At 38.8% G+C, this 24,339-nt stretch overlaps 1 protein-coding gene across 2 annotated transcripts in view; it reads left to right on the top strand.

Annotated features, from left to right (window-relative positions):
- The window catches only part of Fgf12 (fibroblast growth factor 12), a 533,750-nt gene that overhangs the window by 253,068 nt on the left and 256,343 nt on the right, over positions 1-24,339 (top strand). The gene's annotated exons all lie outside the window — the stretch shown is intronic.

The following is a 24,339-nucleotide window of genomic DNA, read 5'->3' on the forward strand; positions in this document are numbered from 1 at the left end:
TATATGGCTGAGTATGTAGCTTAGTGCAAAACCCTTGGATTCTATCCCTACAACACTAAAAAGACAACCAAAAGAATTCTTGATGACCCCCGCCCCCCGCCATTGCCTTTCTGAATTGGAAAGCTGGAAGTGTGGGTCAGAAACCTGACTTAATAAATCATCCAGTTGCTTCTGTTGCTTGTGGACATTTGAGAACATGAACCACTGGCCAATAGTGCTCTCTTCTGACTTTCAGTTCTTCTTTGTCACAGAGCGGTAAATCTGAGCACGAAGGACAGTACTTCTCTCCCACACCCTCTGCAACCAAGACATAGTTTTGGAAGCCTGGGAGATTTCTGTTGCTTAGCAGTTCAAAGGCATGGCCAGTTAGAATGGGAGTGCACCATGCACCCTGGGTCACAGACTTCTCTTCCCCTCAGAACCTCAACTCTAAGCAGGGCCTGGACTGAGGCAAGGGTCCCACAGACAGAAAGAAAGTGTTGAGCGTTTGTCGGAATAACTCCAAGAAGTTGATGCTCTAATGACAGTATGATGTTTGCCTTCAATTGTGTTGTTTTAAAAATATTCTTTAAAATAAATATCCTTTTAAAAATGCCACCAGGATTGTGAAAGTCTGGTTCAGCAAATGTTATTTATCATGTTGAGCTGCTGAAAATGTGATTAGGAAGCTGAGCGTGGTGACACACGGAAAAGTCTTCTGCACAGAAGACAGCTACAGAAGGAGGTTGTATCATCCAAGCCCAGACAGAAGGACAAGGAGAAAGAATGTTTACTTGGATTAAGGCCTCACATACTTTCTGAGCCTAGGGATGGCTTATTTCCTGCAGAGGCCATTGCCTTGTAGGACACTTATATGGCCGGGATGAAAGAGCCTAAGGCAGTAGGTAGAGGCCCCCTTCCTTCACAGCTGAAGGAAGACAGTTCAGGAAGCTCCTGCACCGTCTCAGGCCAAGCAAGGATATTCTGGAACTGGAACTTGGATCTCCAATACCTCATCTGTCACGCCACCTGGCTAAAGTGGGCCACAACATCCCGCAAAATGCAAATCAGGGCAGTCTCCAAGCCCGGGGATTATCACAGTGAGGAGTCCCCTGGAGAAGGAAGCTGGCTGGCCCGTGCTTTTTCTGAGAGCTTTGCTAAGATCTCTGTCTCTTCTAAAAGGTGCACATGTTCAAAATCAAAATTCTCACTGTATTTCCTTTAACAGCAACTGAAATTCAGATGTCATTTAGCATTCAAAGGAACGAAATGAGGGACTTTCATTTTTGAACAAGTGTTGTTCTACATTAAAAAAGAGATCTGAGGCAAATTCAGAATATTCTCCAATTTCACAGCCTTGGATGTTTATCTTTCAATTTGTGGTAGAAAAAGAAAAAAAGAAAAAGAAAAAGAAAAACAGAGGCTTAGCAATTTAGACATCATGGAACATTAGGGCAGCTCTACGATCACTTATTCCACTGAAAAGATGGAGACCCAGAGAAAAGATAAATCTTGTCTGGAGTGTCACAGAGAGCTTATCTGTGAAGTGGAACTTAAATTATTTCCTGTGTCTCTGAGCCATCATTGACCAAGAAGACATCATCACTGGGAAACCTGCTGGTAGATCTGAAAAGGGCTTAGATTACCTTAGTGCTGCACCCACAACGTGGAGCAAGAGGCCACCATGCGTGAGTTCATAAGGTGTGATAGTCCGATTATGTGGGTTTTAACCAGCATACAGTGTCCTAGGCAGAAAAGCCTTCATATGGGCTTCCCAACTACACTGAGCCCATCTACACTTTGGGCAATACAGACTGGTTTTGATGCTACCTAGAAATCAACTCCATAACCATTCCTACTGGTTATAACTGTAATTGCATAGAGCAAATAATCTAAGAAAAGCAACTTCAAATTAAGATCACATCACAGAGTGCATCCCTCCTGGTGAAAAGTAGGAAGGTGAGGCTTTGGCTGCCTGGGTTGAGTTTCACCTCTAATCCTACTAGCTATGAGATTGTGGAGTTAGTTAACCTTGTTTCCTTATTTCAAAAAAAATATATATATGTGATTTGTCTAACTGTTTTTTGAGGCAAAACTCTGTCTTCCATCTCCGTGAATAGAGCCTTCTTGGGTACCTCATTTCAAGTGGATTTTTCCAAGGTCCAGTGTATTCAAAAGTGTGAGTGTGTGTGTGTGTGTGTGTGTGTGTGTTTAATGAATTTGTCAAAATACAATCTTTTGGCTACAATTAGTTAACTTTGCTATCGTTTCCCACACAGCCATGTCTTTGTGTCACTTTCTTGGCTGAAGAGTAGTCAAGGGCTCTCTGCCACTTTGGGGATCTGGCTAAGAAAAGCTCTTGGGAATAACTTCAGTTTGAGTTTGTTGGAATTATTATTTATATTTACGGTTATTTCTCAGTGCATCATCGCCAGCCCTCCTGATGTCAAAATGGCCAGAAATAGTGCAATTGTCCATGTGCTGGCTCCGTGGGGAACACGACACAAAGTGTGGGACGAGAGATTGTATTGTGATGCGAACAGACCCGCAGGAAGGAGAAAAGTCCAGAAATTGATCTCAGAAATTCTCCCCAATTTTTACAGCTCGTTTGTAATAGAAATCAAGTTTGGTTTTAAACCAGATTTATCACTAATCATAAATATTTTTGCTACACTAACAATAATAAGTGCTAAAGCTGAATTTAACATTCCTTAACTTTTTAGGATGAGAAACAGATATGTCAAGCTAGAAGCCTAATCAAATCATTTGTTTTGTCTATAGAAAATGTGACAAAATATTACATGAAGAAACAGTCAAAGCAATAATAAAAGGAGAGAGACTATAAGGAAAAAGTATTAAAACTGTACCTGAATATTGTGATGTTTGTGATATTTTAGATTTTTTTAAAAAATTGTGTAATTTGGTCCAATTTCTTATATTTGATTATTACTTCATAAGTAATTTTTGTGTTTGTAATTTTGTGTTATCTTATTCAAAGAGTTTTCCCAACATTGTATAAGCTTCAAGCCACATAAAACTTGTGTGAGGTTTGCAGTTGACTACTTCCGAGGGAACTAAAGAAAGTACTTTCTGTGCCTCTTTGTTTTCTGCTATACAATGAGGATGCAAGACAAGAAGAGTACACTCCAATGTCTCTAAGGACCCTTCCAGTGTGAAGGAGATGGGATTCCCTCAAAGATCCTAATCTAAGCATGGCGAATCAGTTAACTCTGTAGGAGCTCCTTTGTTAGAACTGATGGAGGGCTGGAGGGATGCGGAGAAGTGATGGCTGCTGGAGTCTCAGACAGATCGTGTTGGGGGATTGGAAGGGCATCCTTCCCGGGAATTGCGTGGGAGATCGGAGCACCTAAAGCACTGTGGCATGCCCAGGGGTCTCCCAATTCTATAGATCAGTGATGGAGAACTTTTCAGAGACAGTGCCCAGACTGCAGCCCAAATCCCACTTACTTATTACAAAGTGCCAACATTGGAGTTAAATCTGAACATCCGGTGCTCTGCTGGTGAGATGACGCGGCTCATGTGCCAACAGAGAGCGCTCTGAGGGCCCACTAGGGCACGTGTGCCACAGGTTCACCACCACTGCAATAGATCATTACGGCTCATTTCATTTAGTGAGAGTGTCTTAGTTTTCTCATAGTACATGACAATTTATCACAAATATAGTAGCATAAGGCTGCACATGCTCATTAACTCACAGTTTCCGAGAGTCAGGCGTGGTGTGGGCACCGCTAGGCTGGGTCCTCCATGCAGTGTCTCACCAGACTGCAGCCAAAGTGTGTGCCATACTGGGGTTTGCAAGGGGAGCTCAAGTGCCTCTTCCAGGTTCATTCAGGCTGCTTGCAGAATTCAGCTCGTCGTGGTGGCAGAAGCCAGGCCCTGGTTTTGTTTCTAGCTGTCAGCTGTGACCTCTCTCAGCTCCCACAAACGGCTTTGAGGACCTTGCCAGGGAGATTCACAGCATGGCAGAGGGGGATCTCTCTCTCCAGTCTGCTAGGGAGGAGTCTTGCACAACATAACCTAAGCCCGGCAGTGCTGTTCTCTCCTCCTTACACTGCCCCTCCTGCTCAAGGGCGGTGGATGGTACCAAGTGTCTACGCCAGGGTCCCAGAGTCCTCTCGCACCAGCCATGCACACCTTATTCATAGTCATTATTTATTTTTTAGAATGACATTTGGAGACAGTTGTGATTATCCCATTTTTATTGATCAAAAAACTAAGACTTAAATCAAGTAATTTGCCCATGGTCAGAGAAGCAGAACTGAGATCTGAGCACAGGTCTATGTGACTTGATGGTCTGAGATCTTCAGGATACACTGCATGGCCTTAGGAACGATTGCCTGTCTGTGTTCACTAATAAATGTAGTTCTGGTGGCATAGTTTAAAATTTAGACTTTTCCCTCAACAGAGTTTTGAGTTGTCCAACTTGAAAATTTAACTTAATAGCAAGTATTTATAGATTTCTCCATATGAAAACTGGCGAGGGAAATAAGAAGCAATCAACAGCTCTTTCTGAACAGTAGCTTTTATGAGAATCTTTATGGTGAAGTAAATAAAATACTAACAATCTGGAAACCTGAGTATAATTTACCTGTCAGTCCCTTCAACTTCTTATCCACAGTGTATCCCATCTGCAAAACTTGTCTTAGGAAACACTTGTGAAAGCTGGGCATGGTGGTTCATGCCTGTGATCCCAGCACTCTGGGAGGCTGAGGCAGGAGGACCACAAGTTCAAGTCTAGCCTGGGCAATTTAGTGACTTAATGTGACTGTCTCAAAATGAACATAAAATAAGTGAAGGCCTGGTCTGTAGCTCAGTGCGAAGGCCCTGGATTCAATCCCTGCTAACCTCTGTCTCTGTCTCTGTCTCTCTCTCTCTCTCTCTCATATATATATAAGAATAAAAGGAAATGGGAGGGGAAAATGAAATCAATGACAGGGAAACACCGTAGTCTGAGCTGTAACCACCACAACTCAAGTTTTGCAGAACACAGTGCTACGTGAACTGCTACAGAAGTGTGGAGGAGTAAAGGTTATCTTTGCCCTGGGGGATTCAGGAGGTTTCTTGGGTGGGTTGACTTTCCAAAGCTCCTAGCGTGTGTTTCTAAGGACTGGAGAGGATCACTCAGGGCTCCTGACCCCCACACCTCTCTGTGCATCTGTGCATATTGCAGCTTTTTTTTTTTTTTTCTGGTACTGGGGATTGAACTCGGGTCACTGAACCGCTGAGCTAAATCCCCAGCCCTATACTGCAGCTTTGCCACTCCCTTCTCCGCTTCCCAACCGTATCTGTTTAGCCAAGTGCTATTTCTTCCTTCAAAACAACATCCATTGGGGGAAATTTCTGGCTGTCATTGTCAACCCTGTTTTATAACTGTAAAGCCTACATTTTGGAAATGTAGAAAACATACAAAAGTATAAAGGAAGACAAGTAAATCATTCATAAATTCATCAAGCAGAGATACATGCTGTATTTTCTATTTATGTATCTGTTTTTATGTGTTTATATCACTTCGTATTTTCTCTGTTTACATCTATATAATAATAGAAGCATATTTCCTATATGTATTCACATACTTTATACACACACATATATAATGTGCAGCTATAAATAAAATTGACAGTATTTAAATCATACAGTTTTGCATTACAAATTTTTCTTAATATTATATTCTAGTTCCCTATCTTATCTGATTTAATAATACTGCTTTTACAGATTGGTCCTTATCTCTTTGTTTAGAGTGTGCTCTTTGGGCAGGGGATTTAGCTCAGTGGCACTGTGCCTGCCTTGCAAGAGCAAGGTCCTGAGTTCAATCCCCAGTACAAAAAAAGAAAAAGAAAGTGTACTTTTTAACTCTAATACTTGCATACCTAGGTGAGTGATGGTGAACCTTTGAGAGACTGTGTTCTTGGACTGCAATCCAAACCCACTTACTTTTCCCAAAGGGCCAACACTGCAATTAAACCTAAATGCTAAGGTTTTAGTGTAGAAAAAAAAAAAACTCACACATTAACATCTTTTCTCTTAAAAGAACAACAACACGAGTACCATTGCTTCTGCACCACTGACCTAGGTTGCTGCCTTTTCGTAATTTTTCTCATCCACTCCAAGTTGTCTCTGGAATGGTTGGTTGAACCTGTGTTTCCACTAATCCCCTAGGCAGATCTCCGTGCATTAGTTCAACCTCTTAGCTTTTGGGAATAAAGCCAGCTAACAGCTCATTTTAGATTGAGTTTTACAGTACCCTTCCATCTGCAAGACCTGGATTCTCTGTCATCCCTTCATCCATCAGCACCAACATTCTTGTGGCTTTTGGGCAAGCTCATTCTCGGTTCATTCTGCACTGCTCCCCACGTTTGCTAGGTTCTGTTACCTCCACTCCACTGTCAACTCTTCTGAGGTGAAGGCTATTATTGGTTTCGCCCCAATGTTAACACGCAGGGCAGTGCTTAGAACGGTGTCAGTGGACATTGAAAGCTGGTGGTTGAAATAAGTTCCTCGAAGGATAGGAATTAGGAGAGAAAGCACAGGCAACAGGTATGATGTGTGTGGCGCTGCCCAGGTGAACGGGGATGGAGAATCCAGGTCATTGCGTAGCCATGGGAATAGAGAGGTCACAGTGAAGAGGCACGTGGGGATAGTGCTGAACAAAGTGTGCGAGTGTGTGTGGGGGAAAGGGGAACATGAACAGAAGGTCATGATCAAAAGGATGATTCTGTTCAGTAATGAGGTGGTGGCAAATGGTATTGTCTGGTAAGTAATGGGTAAGTTAGTCTGGGTTGACACACTGAGTTCAATACTTTGCCAACATTTCTTGTACGTATAAAGAGTAGTCTAATTCCTACTTTATAATGCTAATGTATCAAGACATACACGTGTGAGTATCTTTTATGAAGTAGAGAAATTCGGCGTCACCTTTAGAGTTGAAATTGACCAAGAGTCGGGACTAAACTACTGAAAAGTGGCAAAGACGTTACAGTTAGCAACTGAACACCAGAGCTCATTCCAGTGGGAGAGGCCAAGATCATTGTGTGAGGGATGGCTGGAGGAATTAAAGATGTTTTATTGACAGAGGCAGGAAAAAAAAAAACAAAGATAAAAATGCTCTCTGTAAAAACAAAACAAAACAAAAGCAAAAACGAAAACAAAAAAAAGAGTGTCTTTCCTGCAGGAAAGTTTCCAGAATATTGCTGAGTGAACCCAAAGGATGGACCTAGCCACAGGAGATGCATGCTCACCTAATAGTAGAAGGACATTTTTACACTTTAAGCTGATCAAAGGTAAAGCAGAAGCCCAGGAGGCTGCGGTTGGCCACCGTCCACCATCGCACCTTTTCTCAAAATGCTTGGCACTTGATGGGTTAGAACTTGCCTTCACCTTAGGCGTCTAGGTTTTGTATTAGAATTGTGCTGGGTTTGGTACTTTTTGTTTTTTTAACTGCTATGTCACTGTCATTTTTTATTGTAGGAAGTAGAGCAGTAGCTTAAAAGAGGCCCTTCACCTTCATTAGTTTTCTAGTCATGTTGACAATAGAACTACAGGAATTAGGTGGTATATACTTTTAAAAATGTTTTTTAATACTTTTTCTTTTTGCTCCCCCCCACCCCCGTACTGAGCATTGAACTCAGGATCTTGTGCTTAGGAGGTAGGCATAGCCACTGAGTTAAATTCTCGGCTCACTTTTTATTTTTAATATATCTTGACCATCAGGGACTCAAGCTAGTTTGTTAGCTAAAGTCGAATGTGCTCCCTTTCTATTTTGGCTTCCAAGAAAATCAACCTGATACCAACTAAGATTGAAAGGTTTCACCTACTACTGCTGGTGCTGCAGAAGTTACTCTGATCAGATTTCTCAGCTCCTGTAAGGAGAGCAAGGTTATTTGTGAGGTTCCCTGTGGTGGGAAAGGCAGGCTAGGCCTTTGGTGAGACGATATAGGTAATTTCTCGGTTTGTATCCCTTTTGCATTGGAGTTCTCAAGATAACTCTTGTCATCATGGTCACCTTCAATCCTTCAGCTTATAAGATTTCTTCAAAATACTATTCTGGTTCTTGGGAGAAGTCATCCAACTCCGTTGTGCAGGGGAAGGACATGAAACCTTAGGTATCTCTGGAAATAAGAAAATTGTTCAATGGAACTTAAAAGTTATTGATATTGGCACAATCCCAACTGATTGGAAGAAAACCCCTCAACTGTCAGAAATCCCAATAACAAAAATTCCTCTAACATACTGGTTCTAAAATGAAAGCAGGATTCTTTATCAACAACAATCTTGTCTTCCTGTGTGTGTTCTCCAGACCCCCTTCAGAATTGCTCTGTTGATAATGCTTTCTTTTCAGAAATGGTAATTTTGTAAAATGACTTCTTTTGTTCCTCTTTTCATTTCAGAGACAAATACCTTACCTTGCACATAAAGGGGTTCAAAATGAGTCCGATTCTTTCTAGCCAACTTGTCTAGCCAGGAAATATCTGAGACATTTTGGAGAGGGACAGACCTGTTGGAGTCCCTAAGAGATGATGCAGTTGGCAGCTATTCATAGGGACTTGAATAAGGAAACCAATTCCCACCTGACCCAACTTTTTATAGCACAAGCATCCTTTGGTTTTGGATGGAAGAATACAGCTGAAGTTCTAAGACATTGTGTGTGACTGGTTACCTGAGTGTGTTCAATGTGTACTTTGATCGAAGGAAATATAAAATCAAGAGGGTTTTTTTTTTTTCACGTGCTAGCAGGCACAAGAAGAGGCCACGTCCACCATATCTGCTTCTCTGTAGGCCACTGGAGTAAGTGGGCTTCTCTCTGCTTCTTGAAAATAGCACGGAATGGTTTTATTCCCTGCTGCTGAGTTTTAGCCACATTGGTGTGCTCTCAGAACTGTACCAGGGAAAGTATTTCAAGAGCCACTCAGTCAGTGTATTCTCCTAAATGATTCTTTGCTTTGTACCACCTCCCATAAACATATACTATTGGGAGTAAATGAAATAATGTAAGAACCGCTGTGCCACTCTTTATTATTTTCCAAATGAAAATGTCTACCGTATCTGCTCAAATTCAGATTGTGCTGTCCTTTGTGTTTCTTTTCTTTTTTTTTTCTTTTTATTGAGGTTATTGGTACAATCTAGGTATACAATACAATTACATTCATCATTGGGATTCTGTACCTCTACATGACAGGTCTTGATTCTCATTTTTCCCCTTATCCTGCCCTCCCTCCTCCCTAAAAACAGGGGTAGCAATCTTATTTGCAGACAAAGTAAATTTCAAACCAAAACTGAATCTAGTATTATTGATGTAGGACAGTACTGTATCATACCTCTATGAATGTAAAATATCTAGTACCTGCTTTATGATACATAGTAGGGACCATGCTTTATCAGAGCTACATTTAATGATATTACTCTAGAATGTTCTCTTTCCAGATGGTGATGAAGAGGCTAATAGAAAAAAATGGTGCCAGGTAGAACAACAGCAACAGAACTTTGCTGTTGTATGGATATTATTCTTTTCTTTGTGTTTTTTTTTTTAATGGAATGTGCTGAATGTCTATAATTTTGTTCAGACGACTACAGAACCTGGAAAAGCTGTTGCTGCTATCGATGCATAACATACTCTTATTAGTCTATATATACATATATATACACACACACACATATATGTATATATATATAAATTTAATTTTGGGAAACTTTAATGGTGCTGCCAACTTTGGAAAAAGTCATCCAAATTTACTGTGTTGACTTGCCATTGTACAGAAATGGACAACCATATTGGTCTAGAAATGTTAATTTATTTTTTTTCCATGTGTTTCTTTTCTATCCAGATAACAAATTACAGATGGAAATTCTCACTGTGTTTTAAAATTTTATATTTTTATGTTTGCTGAGGACCTATACTGTGTTAGGCACTACTACATACATCATACAAAAATGTCTCACTTTGCTTTTCCCTTCTTTCCTTTCCCCCAAGGGAAAAGTGGAAACAAAATCTTTATAAATAGGGAGGGGTTGAGAGAGGGCACGGGAATGGGGAAAAAAATAAAACCAAGATACATCATATAAAGGTACAAGATCCCACTGATGAATGCCATCATATTGTACACCTGAAATGAACCAATAAATTTAATGAAAAAAAAGAAAGGCACACTTTTATTCCTCTCATCGATTTCCGTGAATGTAGTTGAAAAGTCTCAGGTGATGACATCCTAATAAAAATGGCTATCAATTATTCAGCACATAATTTGTGGCATGAACTAAGCTAAGTAATTATTTTAATGTATTTTCTGTTATTTCTACAAATAATCATGTTAGTATTTTATTCCCATTCCAGTGATCACTAAGGGACAGCAAATTAATTAAGCTAAGCCTTAAATTTTACAGGAAGAAAGGGATTAACATTTAGTATCAGGATTCTGATTACAAGTCAAACACTTCTGCTATAAGACATTTGATTCTTTTGAATCTTGTTATTTCTTGCACAGTTGTCTCTTTCAGACACAGATAAGCCTAAAATCAAATGTGTGTACCGCTTTTATAGACCTTAATTTATGTAGCGAGGTATCACTACTTTTCTTTTGTATATACTTTCTATCTCCTACAATTTCCTAAGGAATTTAGGTAGATAACAAAAAATAATGCTATTGATATTGGATTGCCATCTTCTGGAGTGGGGTACTCTCTGTGTAAAATGAATCCCCCCTTTCTTTTACAGGAGAGTGTACTGGGGCTCAGAAAGTGGGAGAAAGGCTCGGGGACTTAGAGCAAGCTGACAACAAAAGCAGAAGCAAATTCATTTATCGTTTGCATTCATTTATCATTTTGTTTGATCAGGTTCATTGTATTAATTATGAGCTTGGCTTATGAGCTATAATAATAAAGACACAAAGGTTTCTGCCCTGGGTGTCTTCACAGCCAAACATAATCCTGATGTTTGACACCCACTTTATTTACATAAATGTCAATATAAATATATAAATGTGGTATATGCATGCATATAATTATAGATGTATTTGAGTAACAAATGTGTACGTATAAAATACCTACATACACGAAATACAATATATATGTGTATAGATATTTTTACATTCTGTGTGTGTATTCTGTGTGTGTGTACATGTATAAGTATAAAGTTTCAGAACGCTATAGAATGGAGAAGGGCGAAGGAATGAAAGATATGATCCACTGCCCAGTTTCATTGGCAATATGTTTAACGGGCAATAAATAAATGAGCAAGCTCCAAATATAGGGAGCAAGTTATTTTCAAGAACAAAACATGGGTGTTTACACCCGCTCCTCCCTGGCATGTGAGTCAAATTACACTTGTTCAAGACAAAGGCAAATTCATTTTTTCAGTCAGTTTTCCCTAGGCTATGGTCGTTTTGAAAGCTCACTGGCAGGCTAACGAATACTCCTGCGATGAGTTGCAAGTCTGTTCTTAATTGAATCTGTTAAGCCAGAGAAGTACAAGGGGTGGACTAATTAAGGAAATTATTTGTGTGACTATTAGATGCTACAGCAAATAGAAAATTCCTGAGGCAAGGTGAGTGCTCTGCCTTTCCGTGCCGATGCATCCGTGGCTTGTAGCACCAGATGCTTTGAAAGAAGCGCTAGCTGGTGCTGAATAAAAATCCCCATTGGCATCACAAAGAATCCTGTATTTTAGTGATACTTCTATGGTTGCAAAGAGACTTAGGGCTTTTTTTCCCCTATGTAATAAATCAGTGAAAGGAATCCCTATAAAAGAGGATTTAACTATTTTATTTGAAGACAGATGTTGGATGAACAGGACACATGCAAGTAAAGAAATGTCTGCCTTACATGCTATTTGGGGACATTTTGGGGAAAGTATCCTTATGGAGAGTTTATAGTTGATTTGTTCTTATCTGAAAAGCTACATTTAAGTAGATGAGGCTGAAAAAAAGAAAGGCCCAAGGAAGGAAATAAATAACTTCCTATTTGGAAGCTCAGAGGTGAAGTGAGTACTAATGCCACTATTAAGCAAGCCTGTGGCCTTGGCACCTTCTTCAGCCAACTGAGCTCATGTTTCTGTTTTATTTTGTTGCACATTGTTTTGTTTGCATCTGTAACTGAGGCATGAAGTAATCCTAATAGTAATGATTTTGCTGAGTGTTTGTGAAGATTGATGAAAAATGCGGTATGCAATTTGGCTTTGTTAATCTCTCTGTCTCTCTATTTTTTAACAAAGCCTAAATTACAGTCTTTGTTGGAAAAATCAGACCTCATGCTGGAGAGACTAATGGACTTAAAATCAGGAATTCTCAGCTCTGTTTCTGTTTAAGTCACCAAAAACTCTATGACCTAAAGTCTCTCTCTCAGTCTTCAGCTTGTAATCTTTAAAATGAGAGAACTGGCTGGAATGACTCTTAACGTACTTTCCATTCCAGGGCTTGTGTTTGGTAATTCTGTATTTAAATCTTTATTCTGAAAATCCATAATTCTTTCTCCCAAAGATCCTGAGGAACAAAAGGCTAAGATGTTTGCCTACTCTCTCTCTTTCTCTCTCTCCCTCCATAAACTAACAGCAGCTATGCAGTAAAATGCAAAGCCCCAGAGCTCCTTGACTTATTGCTTTGTTAAGTTGTTCTTCTAGCTACATACTTATGCAGTGGCTCCCTACCATTGAATATTCTGAAAAGGAAATCACAGGTTGGCTTTAGGGATATTTCCAGTTTAATTTTTTTTAATTGCACACACATTTTACTAGCTTTAGGAGAACTTGTTAACAAATTCATGCACTTTGATTATACCGATTATGCAACAGGGAGCTATCTGACAAAGAAGAAAATTAATGAAGCTCACATTGAGGTCTCATTCTACTTAGAAGCAGGATAAGTCCTGCCTATAATTTCCAAGGAAGTAGCAGTGAGATGCTGTGTTATTACAGGTGAGGATGTTAGCACTGAGGCTTACCTAAGGTTGACAAGTATTTAGAAGGGGAAAGCATGCTCTCTTACATCCAGTCTCTCTAAGTTGTGAGCATTCCTCATATCTGAATCTCCCAACCCACCTATCTACATCTTTTCTTAGAGGACAAAACAAACAAACAAAACTAGGACATTTCCTTTACTAGGTGTATAACCTTAGCCAATTTGCTTTTTTTCTTCTTTGTTTACTCACGGATAATAACACTCACTCCATAGAATTATTAGGACAAAAATAAACTTGATTTATATTTAAACCTATTCCTGGGAAATAATAATAAGCCCTTAACATCTCTGCTTTAACTGTTAGTTCCTTTATCCTGAGTTATGGAGATAACTAGTCAGGTTTAGTTCTTCTGGGAACTGACAGCATCCAGCCAATGGCCCAGGGTTGGAGGAGTAACACACTTACTGTCTTCACTTTAGTTAACTACGAGTAACTGACATTACTTGGAATGATGAAAAGGAATACATCTTAGCTTATTTTGTATAAATAGTGTGATATTAATAAACATTATAGGCAGAGTCACAGGATTTTAGTATGGGAAGAACACCTAACAATCATCTGGCTAATATTATTTTTGTAATAAGAAAATGGACACTTAGCAAGCAGAAAAAAAAATGTGCTCACGTATTCACACTGAATCAGTAATAAGAATCCAACCAAAATTAGGAATAAGTCCATTAGAATGTACTTTATTGACTCTCTCCTCACTGTAAAATTATCTCTTCATTTTATATGAATTCTTTTAAAACTGCTCACTACCTAAATCTCACTACCTAAGATTTCCTGATCTACAAAGAAATCGTACTGATGAAATGGAAAACTCAAAACAAAAGTCGTGAGGCCCAAGTGTGATAGGAGCAGCTTTGTTCTGTCATGTGTCATCTTCACAATGAACAGACTGCTTTGTTATTTCTTATTCATCCTCATTCACCACTTTCTCACAGAGGGACCCCATTTGAATTGAAATTGTGAGAATGTAGCAGCTTTGGAGAGTTTCATTAATATTAGAGTCATTTATTCTCCTGGCAGTCTCTCAATAGCTACCGATGTCCTGTCTCATTTCAAGTAAGCAACCACACCGAAAATATTAGGGTGCTTTAGAGTGTACACACACTTTTTCATGTTGTTTAGAATCTCCAAAGCCAAGTGTTATTGCTCCTGATTCTAGGACCCATCCAAAAATAAGACTGAAAGACCATCAGTTATTTTTTTAAAATTCTCAGTTTGTAGAAGAATGATTTAATAGGTGGACGTTAAATACATTTCTATGGGTCTTGTGGATTTCTTGCCTACAATGGGGACATGGATTCACTTCTCCATTTTGAAGATAATACAGTGTATCTGATGCAGGGTGGTATCTTCAAAAATCTTAGTTTCCTGTTTCCTATCTTAACCTTCTTTTCCTTCCAATGCTTTTGGCCTATACTATGAACATCCCCTAGGACTTTTACACTACTCTTCCAGAACAGCTTTCCTTATTTACACTGTAATAGGTACATATGTCTTCTTTTCCTTACTCCCTAATCCCACAACTCAACAGAACATGATCCTCAACTGTTGATTAAGAATCATCTTCCTTAGTTACCTGGCTTTACAACATTCTATTGGATTCCATACTAAGAAAAAAATATGTATCCCTATGCTTTCTTCACAGTGTTAGTTTTAATATGATGCCCTTGACTGTCTCGACCCTACCGTTCTATTATCATCTCTGCCTTAGAAATCACTTTCAGCATTGATCCTTCCTTATCTAGTCTTATCTTTTACTTTCTTCAGAAAGACAAAAACTTTTCCCAAGAGTTGCCTTGAATGTAGCATATGATGATTTTTATTTATTCCCTACACTCAGCAATGTTGACCAAAATCATTTTGTCAATATACATCTCAGCTCAGCTTGTAACCTTTCTCTACTTACTCTTAAACCTGACTTGAAGGTCTCTGTGGTGAGCGACTGTGTATCCCATTTTGTGAAGCCCTATTTCCCAAGGGATATCCTCTATGAACACAGAGGGTTTGTTTGTTGGTTTGTTTTACACTTTTTTGTATGGTTCAAAGCAATAGAGATAAGATTTGGCTGAAATTATATAAGGATTCATGAGGAAAACCTAATGACTCCTTGGCTGAAGTGAGGCTATTAATCCTCCATATTCTGTAGTGCAGGAAAACATCCCAGTGCAGATTCTCATCCTAGAGCTACATCTTAGCAACTTTCGTTAATTTTGTCTATTTCCATGGTGCTATAGATTATATAGTTCCTGTTCTAAGTAAGTATCAGCGTGCAACTTTTCCATTAATTATAGGCAAAAGACTGACTGGGTAGAAATGATGATATAAGATTTTATTGAAAACTAGTATACAACAAAGGAAATTATTTCCCAGAGAGTAATTTGCAACTTAGTTGTCCCTAACCCCTGGGCAATGAGCCAGTAGTGGCTGGTGACCTCTTAGGAACCAGACCACAGAACAGGAAGTGAGCAGCAGACTAGGGAGTGTAGCTCCATCTGTACTTACATCAGCTCCATATAGTTTTCATATTATGGCCTATTTCTACTTCTTGTCAGATCAGCAGCAACCTGAGAGTCTCATAGTAGCATGAACCTTACTGTGAACTGCACATGAAAGCTGTGCTCTCCTTATGAGAATGTAATGCCTGATGATCTGAGGTGGAGCTGAGGGTGTGATGCTAGCATTGAAGAATGTAATTATTATGTATTGCAAACGTATACTAATAAAAATCTACCCTTCCCAATCTGTGGAAAACTTTCTTCCATGAAGTCAATCCTAGGTACCAAAGATGCTGGGGACTACTGATCTAGATAACTTGATGTAATTTATTCTTACTCCACAGATCTGGATCAGCATCTTAGGAGTTTCTCTGAGATTGTTTTACTGCATTGCTTCTGGACTGATTCTGTTTGGTATAAAAATCTCTTCCCTTGACAATCAAAGCAACCATAAACATGGATGAATCTCTAAAAACCCAGGTACCACAGAGGAAGACACACCATCTTCCTTGATTTTCAAATATATTTTGTTAGGTTAAGCCCCTTTCAAAATATCTGATTTCTGAAACTTTATAAAAAGTTTGTTTATTTATTTATTTATTTATTTATTTATTTATTTATTTATTTTAAGATAGGGTCTCACTGTGTAGTCCAAAATGGCCTTGAACTTGTAACAGCCTCTTGAGTGCTGGGATTATAAACCTGTATCACTTTTTATTTTTTTATTGTGGCATGGATTTATGATAAGGTTTCTCAGAATAGCATCTCAGAAAACCAGAGCTCTACATTTGAGTTAGGTGTGTGAAGGAAAACTCCTTGCAGGAATAAGACATTTTTCCTCTCCAGAGTGTTTATGAGAATTTGCATCTTTTTTGTTTTATTATAGCTATTACTTAAAGGATGCTATCAAAGACTAAAGGTGACATCTGCATTAATAAAAGCATGGCTTAAGTTTTGTTTAAAGTAAAACTCAAGATATTCTTACTCATTCTGAACATTTATTTTTTAATCAAAATTAAATTAGCATGCATTTATAAAGTATGTATTATATTCAAAATACTCTGTTATATAATGTTTTATGTTCTATACAAAATTGATTACAGGAAAAGAATTGTAAGTCACCCCCCCATCAATTCCACATCTGATCTTACATAGAGGCCGTACTCAGATGACTTCTGTTTTTTATCTTTCTGTAATGAATTCTACTTATCTTGAAGACAACTTTCATTCCTTAACTTCTGCCCTTAGAAAATAATAAATGATTCTTGTTACTTATCTTTTAAAGACCAGCCATGGCTATTTCTTTGTCTTGGCCCTTTTCATGGAGAAGAGGGAGAATTGACAAAATGAAGAGAGAGGACCAAACTTTTTCTTCATTACTGTGTTCTCAACCAACCAGGAGATAATCTTCCAGTTTACTCGTAAAGAATTCTTTTATCTTCTCTCACTGATTTTAATGTTTATACCTTATCTTGAGTGGACTGATGACTTAATAAAATCCCTTCCAGCTAACACTACAAGTTAAAATACTAATATCCTGTCCAAAACATTGTAAGACTATCGTTCCTTCTTGCTACAAATACTGATTAAATAAATGTCCTTATATAATAATCTTATTCCCTCTTTCTGAAAATCTGAGCATTGAAATGCATTTATCTGTCAACCTACCATCTATCTACCTACATATCTGATTGCCTATCTTCCCTTTGAGTTACTTAAACACATAGCCAATTCAACCATCTCCCCCCTCCCGTGCTGCATATCTGGATTATCTTGCAAATACAGGCAACAGAGTAATGTAATTTTATGACTACAGATTTTACTAGATGCTTTCATTTACTACCCTAGATTTCCTGAATATTTTCTTTCTTTCTTTCTTTTTTTTTTTTTTTGCTAAAAGAAAGCTCTCCAAATTTTTTAAAATTTAAATTTAATTCTCATTATTTTGCTTAACCTAACAAGGCTAATTTAGAACTTGTACTCCATCCATCCAACTATCTAGTCTGCTGCTCATATATTTATTCATTCCCTTATTCATACTTCTGGTTTCAAAAACCAGTGGTAGGTTTTACATATATTATTTTAACTAATTTGGTTCTAACATATTTACTTGGTACTTTACAGATGAATAAACTTAGTCTCAGCTAAACTAGCTTTTTTCAAAGGTAAATGATTTAAATTGCATATTCTTTTTACTGTAATTTTAGTTTCTAAAAATGTAGGGCCAAAATGACCCAATCGTTTACTTTGTCAAACTGTCATTAGATCCTATGGCATGTTTTCTTAACCAGCTTGTATATTCCAGGTATTTACAATAAAATCTTAATTGGTATTAAATACTGACATACTGGTAAGCACAGGATCAGGTGGGATGCACCAATTATTTTTTTATAGGGCCCATTACTATGTACATGCAGACTACCAAAACATGAATTTATTATGATTTTACTAGTATATCTAACATGTCAGTCATGTGCTGGATGCAGTAAGAGATTGCTATTTTAACAGATCCATTCCCTGAAAATTTCAAATCTAAAATTAGAAATGAGAGCAACTAGGAATGGACCATGGAGAGAGCAGCTCAGTAAAGATGGGTAACAACATGAATGTTAGGATGATCAAAGCATTTTAAGGGCATTTCAGCCATATTCTAGGATTTTTTAAAAAATGGTTTCTTGCGTTATCTGATGTCTGTGTCTCTGCCTTAATCGTATATTTCTTTTCTTCTGTGAATGTGGGTGTGTTTGTATGTGTGTTAGGTGCATTTGTGGGAGATAGAAAAAGAAGGAAGGGGGCAGGGCAGAGGTAGAGGGAATGAAGGGGGAAAAGGAGACGGAAAGGGAGACGAGAGAGATTAAGACATTAATATACAGGCCTAGATATTGGACTATGTTGGTTGGAGCAGAAATCTGGGAAAATATACTGTGGAAATCTGGGAAAACAATTGTGTATTATACTGTAGAACAGTGAGCGCCTGGGCAGGGTGTTTATTAACACTGAGAGCTCTAAAAGGTTTGTCATCACCACCCTAGAAGATGCTTTTATTTAATAGATTTAATTTACACAGAGAATTTTAGAAGGTGTTATTAAAGTAAAAACAAAACAAAACTGAACAGCCCCAATCCACTGGAGATTACAGAGGATGCCCTTTTAGTTAACTGAATTTGTTTCCTGATACAAAGGGTAAATACTCCATGCTTGTTTGGAATGAATTACATGTGTATTTATTTGGCTTAAACAGATAGGAGAATGGTGTGTGAAGTTTACTTTTATTTTGGTGGGGACTGGGCTGGAGACTGAACCCAGGATTTCAGGCATGTGCATGTGCTGTACCACTGAGCTATACATAAGTCATTGCACTGATGAATTATTCATTTATTTGTGTATTTATTATCTGTTATGTACTAAACACTATTTTAAGTATTGGAAATATGAACATAAACAGCCTTTGTCCTTATGACTTTTACATGCTAGTGAGGATCTTCCAACCTCATTTTTTTTCTAGAGGATAAGATTGCCTCAGGGTTTGTAAGAGTGGAAATTACAAGAAGTCAAGATGAAAAGCAGTCTGTTGTGCTAGGTTTTCTAACACCCTCAATTCAGCTGGAAAAGAAAGTAATCAAGTCCTCCCATTCCCAAAGTGGGATGTGACACCAGTTCACTTTTTCTCTAGGAATGGAAATGAAGAAAATATAAAGTCATCTCTTTTTAAGTTTCTCTATTTTCTGTTTTGATTTAGCTTCCCTAGTGTTGTTTTCTAAAACTAAACTGGAATTATGGACAGGGACCCTCTTATGAATGAGAGTGAGAAAACTATCCCTTAGCTCCCTGACCCAGAAAGAGGGAAAACCTTAAGGAAAAGAGAATTCAGGGAATTTGTACCCTCCTCTCCATCACAGGATGACCCCTTCAAGGTCATCCTTGTAACCCTCTAGAGGTTAGTGAACAAAAGGTCATTTGGCGTTTCCAATTTTTTTCTCCTTTTCAATTTAGAGCAGTAGAGATACTAAGATGAGAAGTCCTGAATTTAGCTTATGGATCTTTATTCATTGTGTGATTTGGGGAGGTCATGCCACCAGGTCTCAGTTTATACAATTGTGTTTTTATTATCTTCTTAGCTTTAAGCACACATTTGTTGAATCCTGGTGAGATAGTATATGGGAAGATTGGTTTTAACCAATAAAGGACAATATATTCATAAGTAGTAAGTATATCATTATTTTATTAAATGATTACACTTATTCATGGTATTATATTTTATTGACATACTGCATTATATAGGTGTTAAAAGGGAAGCTCGGAAACTAAATTACATGAATTTAATTCTACAGTCTCCCAGTTCTCAACTGGGTGCCTTAGGTTAAGCAGCGCAGTCTTTTAGTACCCTGGTTTCTTCATTTATAAAATGGAGACAAGACAGAATGTGTGCAGAAGCTTGTGGTATGGAATGAATGTGTCAGAAATTGTAATGCCCTTACAGTTGTGGAGGACACTTAACAGTGGTCACATTAGTTATATATTGTATCTCCAAAGTGTCTCTGCCACAGATTTCTTTTGGAGCATGAAAATAAAATATCTTTCATCTGTGTCACAAAGAAGAGTAAAATCTGTTCTCTTTCCTGCTCTGAGAAGCAACCCAAACCAGACATATAACCTAAAATAATTCAACCGTTGAATTGTTGAGTAAATGATCATACATGAATTTGCTGTAGAAAGGAATTCACCAATTATTAGAAAGTAATTGTTTGCCTTGCTTTTGCTGGCCTATTTTAACTGACAATCTGGCAGAGAAGAGTAAAGGAAACTATAGCTGTGTATAGGATTCCTGGAAAAAAAAGTTCTTTACTCCTGAAGCCTATTCTGACAAACCTGGAGAGCTGTCTCCAAGCTTTGAGTCAGGGGCCTCATCTCAAAGGAAGATGATGTATAATCAGAACAAGTCTTCTTTATGTTCCCAACAGACAAGGACACTGATGATATTCCACTAATGAAAATTCAGTTTGCCATTACAATGTCAAGGTTAATCATTTATTTCAAGTAGATTTTTAGCCTTCATTAAGTATATTATGTCTAGGAGTGAATGATGATGTGCATGAATCACAAGTTATAATTTCCTGTTTTGCGAGGCTGCTCTTTTATACTGGGGACTTGATTTGAAGGAATAACACAGTGACAGCAGGTCTAGTCTCATACTTTGCATTATTGTCACATAGTCTTTCAATGTCAGAGGAGCCCAGTTAGGTAGACACTGCTCGTATCATTACTGTTTATCTATTTAGAAAGGTTAGTTCATTTATCCAGTAGGATAAGATAGTGAGTGGTGGTTAAGATTAAAAGCAAAAAAAAAAAAATCATGCTAGTATGAAAAGTAAGCTTGTTGAGGGTAAGGAGAATGTAAAACTATAGAGTCCCCTTCAGCAAATGACAAAGAAAGCTCGTTACAGTATGTGCTCCATTAAATTTAAAGTGTATGTGTAACATAATTCAAACAGTTCAATTTGGGAGTTGGAAGAGTTGGACTATGAATAAGCAAAAGATAAATATTCCTTGCTTTTATTTTTTAAAAATTGAGGCAAGTAAGCCTGTTCATGTTTTGTTTGACTGGATGTAATAAACATAAACATGACTGTAAGTAGCCCTTTCATGTATATCTGGCAACTTTCTCCAAGTTAATTAAAAGTTTTTCCAGACAAGATGGCTTCAAAGTTGAAAAGAAAATTCTTTAGTTGCTTAAAAATCATAGTAGCCAGGCCAGGTGAGGTGGTACATGCTTGCAGTCTCACACTGGGAGAGGTGGGGGAAGAAAGAGTTCAAATTCTAGCCATGCCCTGGCAGCCTAGTTAGAAAACCTGTCTCTAAATAAAAAATATAAAAATTTTTTTTAAAGGGCAGGGATGTAGTTTAGTCTGAAAACCCTGGATTTAATTTCCAGTTACCTTTTCCCCTGCAAAAAGGATATAAAAATCAAGGTAGTGCTATCCCTGAGATATCATCCTTTAAACTATCTGGTTGTTTAACTTAGGTCATCAGCCTTTTGATTTGAACTTCTTTCCTGTTTTCAAAATGCCAAGATACTGGAAATGATCCATTAACCATGAAGAAAGGCTCACAAGATTAAGCGGCCTAAGTTGAAAAGCTATGAATTAACGAAAGACTTAAGTATTGCTTCAGCCATAGACTTCGGTACTACCTAATTTCTCAGCTTATTTTTTATCATGCAATGCCAGAGATGATTTAAAGGACCACACAGCTGCAGAGAAAAGCACTCTGATAGTATCCACAAGAGTGCAAGGGAAAAGTCACATTTTGGTCCCATAGGATCCCAAACATCACAGTTTTTTAATCGAGATCGAAAGACAGAAATATAATGTCCATCTCAGAAAGCTGCCTTTAGATGTTTCATTTTTTTTCTTTAAGCACTCAATTTGATTTTATCATGTTAAGGTGCAAACAGCAACTGTTACTTGCTTTTTCAACTCTTCTCTCAGCAATTCCTTCTTACTTACAACTCTGTCTTGGTTGTCTTCCATATTAAAGCATCCTAATTTGCCACAAGCCTGTAGAAAAAAAGCCAGCAGCACAAAAACATTTGAGAACACACATTCTTTTTTCAGACCTTTTTTTTAGGGCACAGGGCTACACTTTTGGGTGCTGTGCCAGATCTTGAGTGTGATTTTATTTGCCTATTTCTCCATTACACACATACATTGATTTCTCAAAAGTCTGACACTTGGAGAACTTGTTAAGAATCAGACTCCTAAGCCATAACTGCAGAGATTTCTGCTTCATATTCAGAGAGACTACCAGGAATCTGAATTTTTAAAGAAGCATCTCAGGTGATCTTCATGAAAAAAATAATAAACACTGAAATCATCTCTTTCACTCATCTGGCATTTTCCAGTTTTCAAAATGTTTACATGTGCATATTTAGTTCTGTGAGGTAGATGGGAATCATTATTTCCATTCTGAGAATAAAAGAGACTCCACGTTTAGCAGTAATACCCTCAAGGCTTCATCACACATCTCCTCTTTGGTTACGGCTCTGGATAGTCCCTTCAGCAAACCTTGTTCTGATTGGGTGTTAACTTGCAAAAGGCAGGGAGCCCAGCCAGCATGAGCTGTGGCTGTGTTGCTCAAGAGTGAGACAAGATCATTGCTAGCTCAAGGAAAGAAAGTAATTTTAATTGAAGAATGCAAACCTTTCCCTGATTGATAGTGTTACTGATCATTCTTTTTTCTCCCAAATTCTTTTATTGGTAGATTTGAGGTATACAGTACATTTACATTCATCATTGGTAACTTGTACCTTTTACATGATGGATCTTGGTTCTTATTTTTTCTCCATTCCCCTGCCCTCCCTTCAACCCTCCACCCTTCCCCTTTTGCAAAGTCTTTGTTTCTACTTATTTCTGTTACTGATCGATTTTAAGACATCATTCTTGCCCCCTCCTGATGCAGTTTTGAATGTGCACTCATTTTCACTCCTGGAGCAGAGTGGTGTGTGTCTCATCTCAGCTGTCTTCTGTGTTCTTCGAATTCTGGGAATGTGTCTATAATCCTCATTCAGCAACACTGAACTGCTGCAGGAGACCTTGGCTCCTCATGAGCACTCCGGACTTCCCTTCCTCAGGGTGATTTATCTGTCTTCTCTCCCTCCCACAGCTGTCTGTCTCCTTGACCCTTATTTGCCAGCCTCTGCTTTGCCCATCTGGCAGCTTGATGGTCCAGGGTGCTGTTGGGTTGGTGGTTAGGCTCGGTGCTTGTTCTGAAGAACAAGGATCTCAACCTTTCTCACAGCCCAGAAAAATGTTACCTATGCCCACAGGTTTGTGCACACACCTGGAGCCCTCCAGGGCTCTTCTGGGTGCCCTATCCATTCCAGTTGCCTCCACATCTTCCTTGGCCTGAATTAAGATCTTTCCAACATATGCCTGTTTCTGCTTGGGAATCATCCATTTCATTCTTTGGCATACCCCTGAGATGTCAGGGAAGAAAAGAATATTTGAATATCTGGGAATATTTGAGAACAAGTTGAAGAGAGCTAATACCTGGTCCTAAATCTTAGCGTGAACGAACTGTGATTACTCCCTCCCAGTTTCCGAAATCCCTCATGCTGCCTTCAAGGTTGGATGGCTCTTGTGTTTCTCTAACATCAGCTGTCTTCAGCACTTCCTAGACCTTCTTGATCTCCAAAGACGGTTGTTGCCCATATTGCCCATGCTTTTGTCTGTGCGTATCACTCCCTTCCCCCACTTTGGTGCAGACAGCTCACCTGGGTCCTGCTTTTCAGGGACTAAGCCTGCTTGGCAGGAATCCAGACTGAATCAAGAAATTTGGGCTCTAAGGAGACAGAAACAATCTCCAAATGAGCCGAAGGCAGACCCGGACATGAAAGCCCAAGGGCCACTGCTACTTTCTCCAGTGTCTACTTCCTTTCTTCCTAGATAGAGAATGAGACTTGGTACAGCTTATGAGAGAGAAAGAGAGAGAGAGAGAGAGAGAGAGAGAGAGAGAGAGGGAGAATATGACTGAGAATATGAATATGAATGAATTACCTTCAGCTCCACTACCCCGACCCCCCTTCTCTGCATCCAGCATCCAGGTCCCTCACCCTTCACCGACCAGGGGCTGTGTTTTTCTCTTGCGGAGGGACCGGACAGAGCAGATCCGAGCTGCAGTTCCCTCGCTCTGCCTCTGAGAATTTCTCATCCAAACCTCAATCACGTAGGATTGCGTAGAGAGGAGAAAAGGGGAGAGACAGAGACAGAGAGGGGTGAAGGGAGGGAGGAAGGGGAAGGGAGACTGGGAGTCCTGGGCGCCAGGAGAGGCGGCGAGACCCCGCGCCCCGCGAGATCGGCCCCCGCCGCCCTGTCCCCGCCAGGATGCCCTCAGT

This window comes from Fukomys damarensis, unplaced genomic scaffold (genome assembly GCF_012274545.1).
Source record: "Fukomys damarensis isolate Sample0158 unplaced genomic scaffold, DMR_v1.0_HiC HiC_scaffold_12, whole genome shotgun sequence".
Lineage (NCBI taxonomy): Eukaryota > Metazoa > Chordata > Mammalia > Rodentia > Bathyergidae > Fukomys > Fukomys damarensis.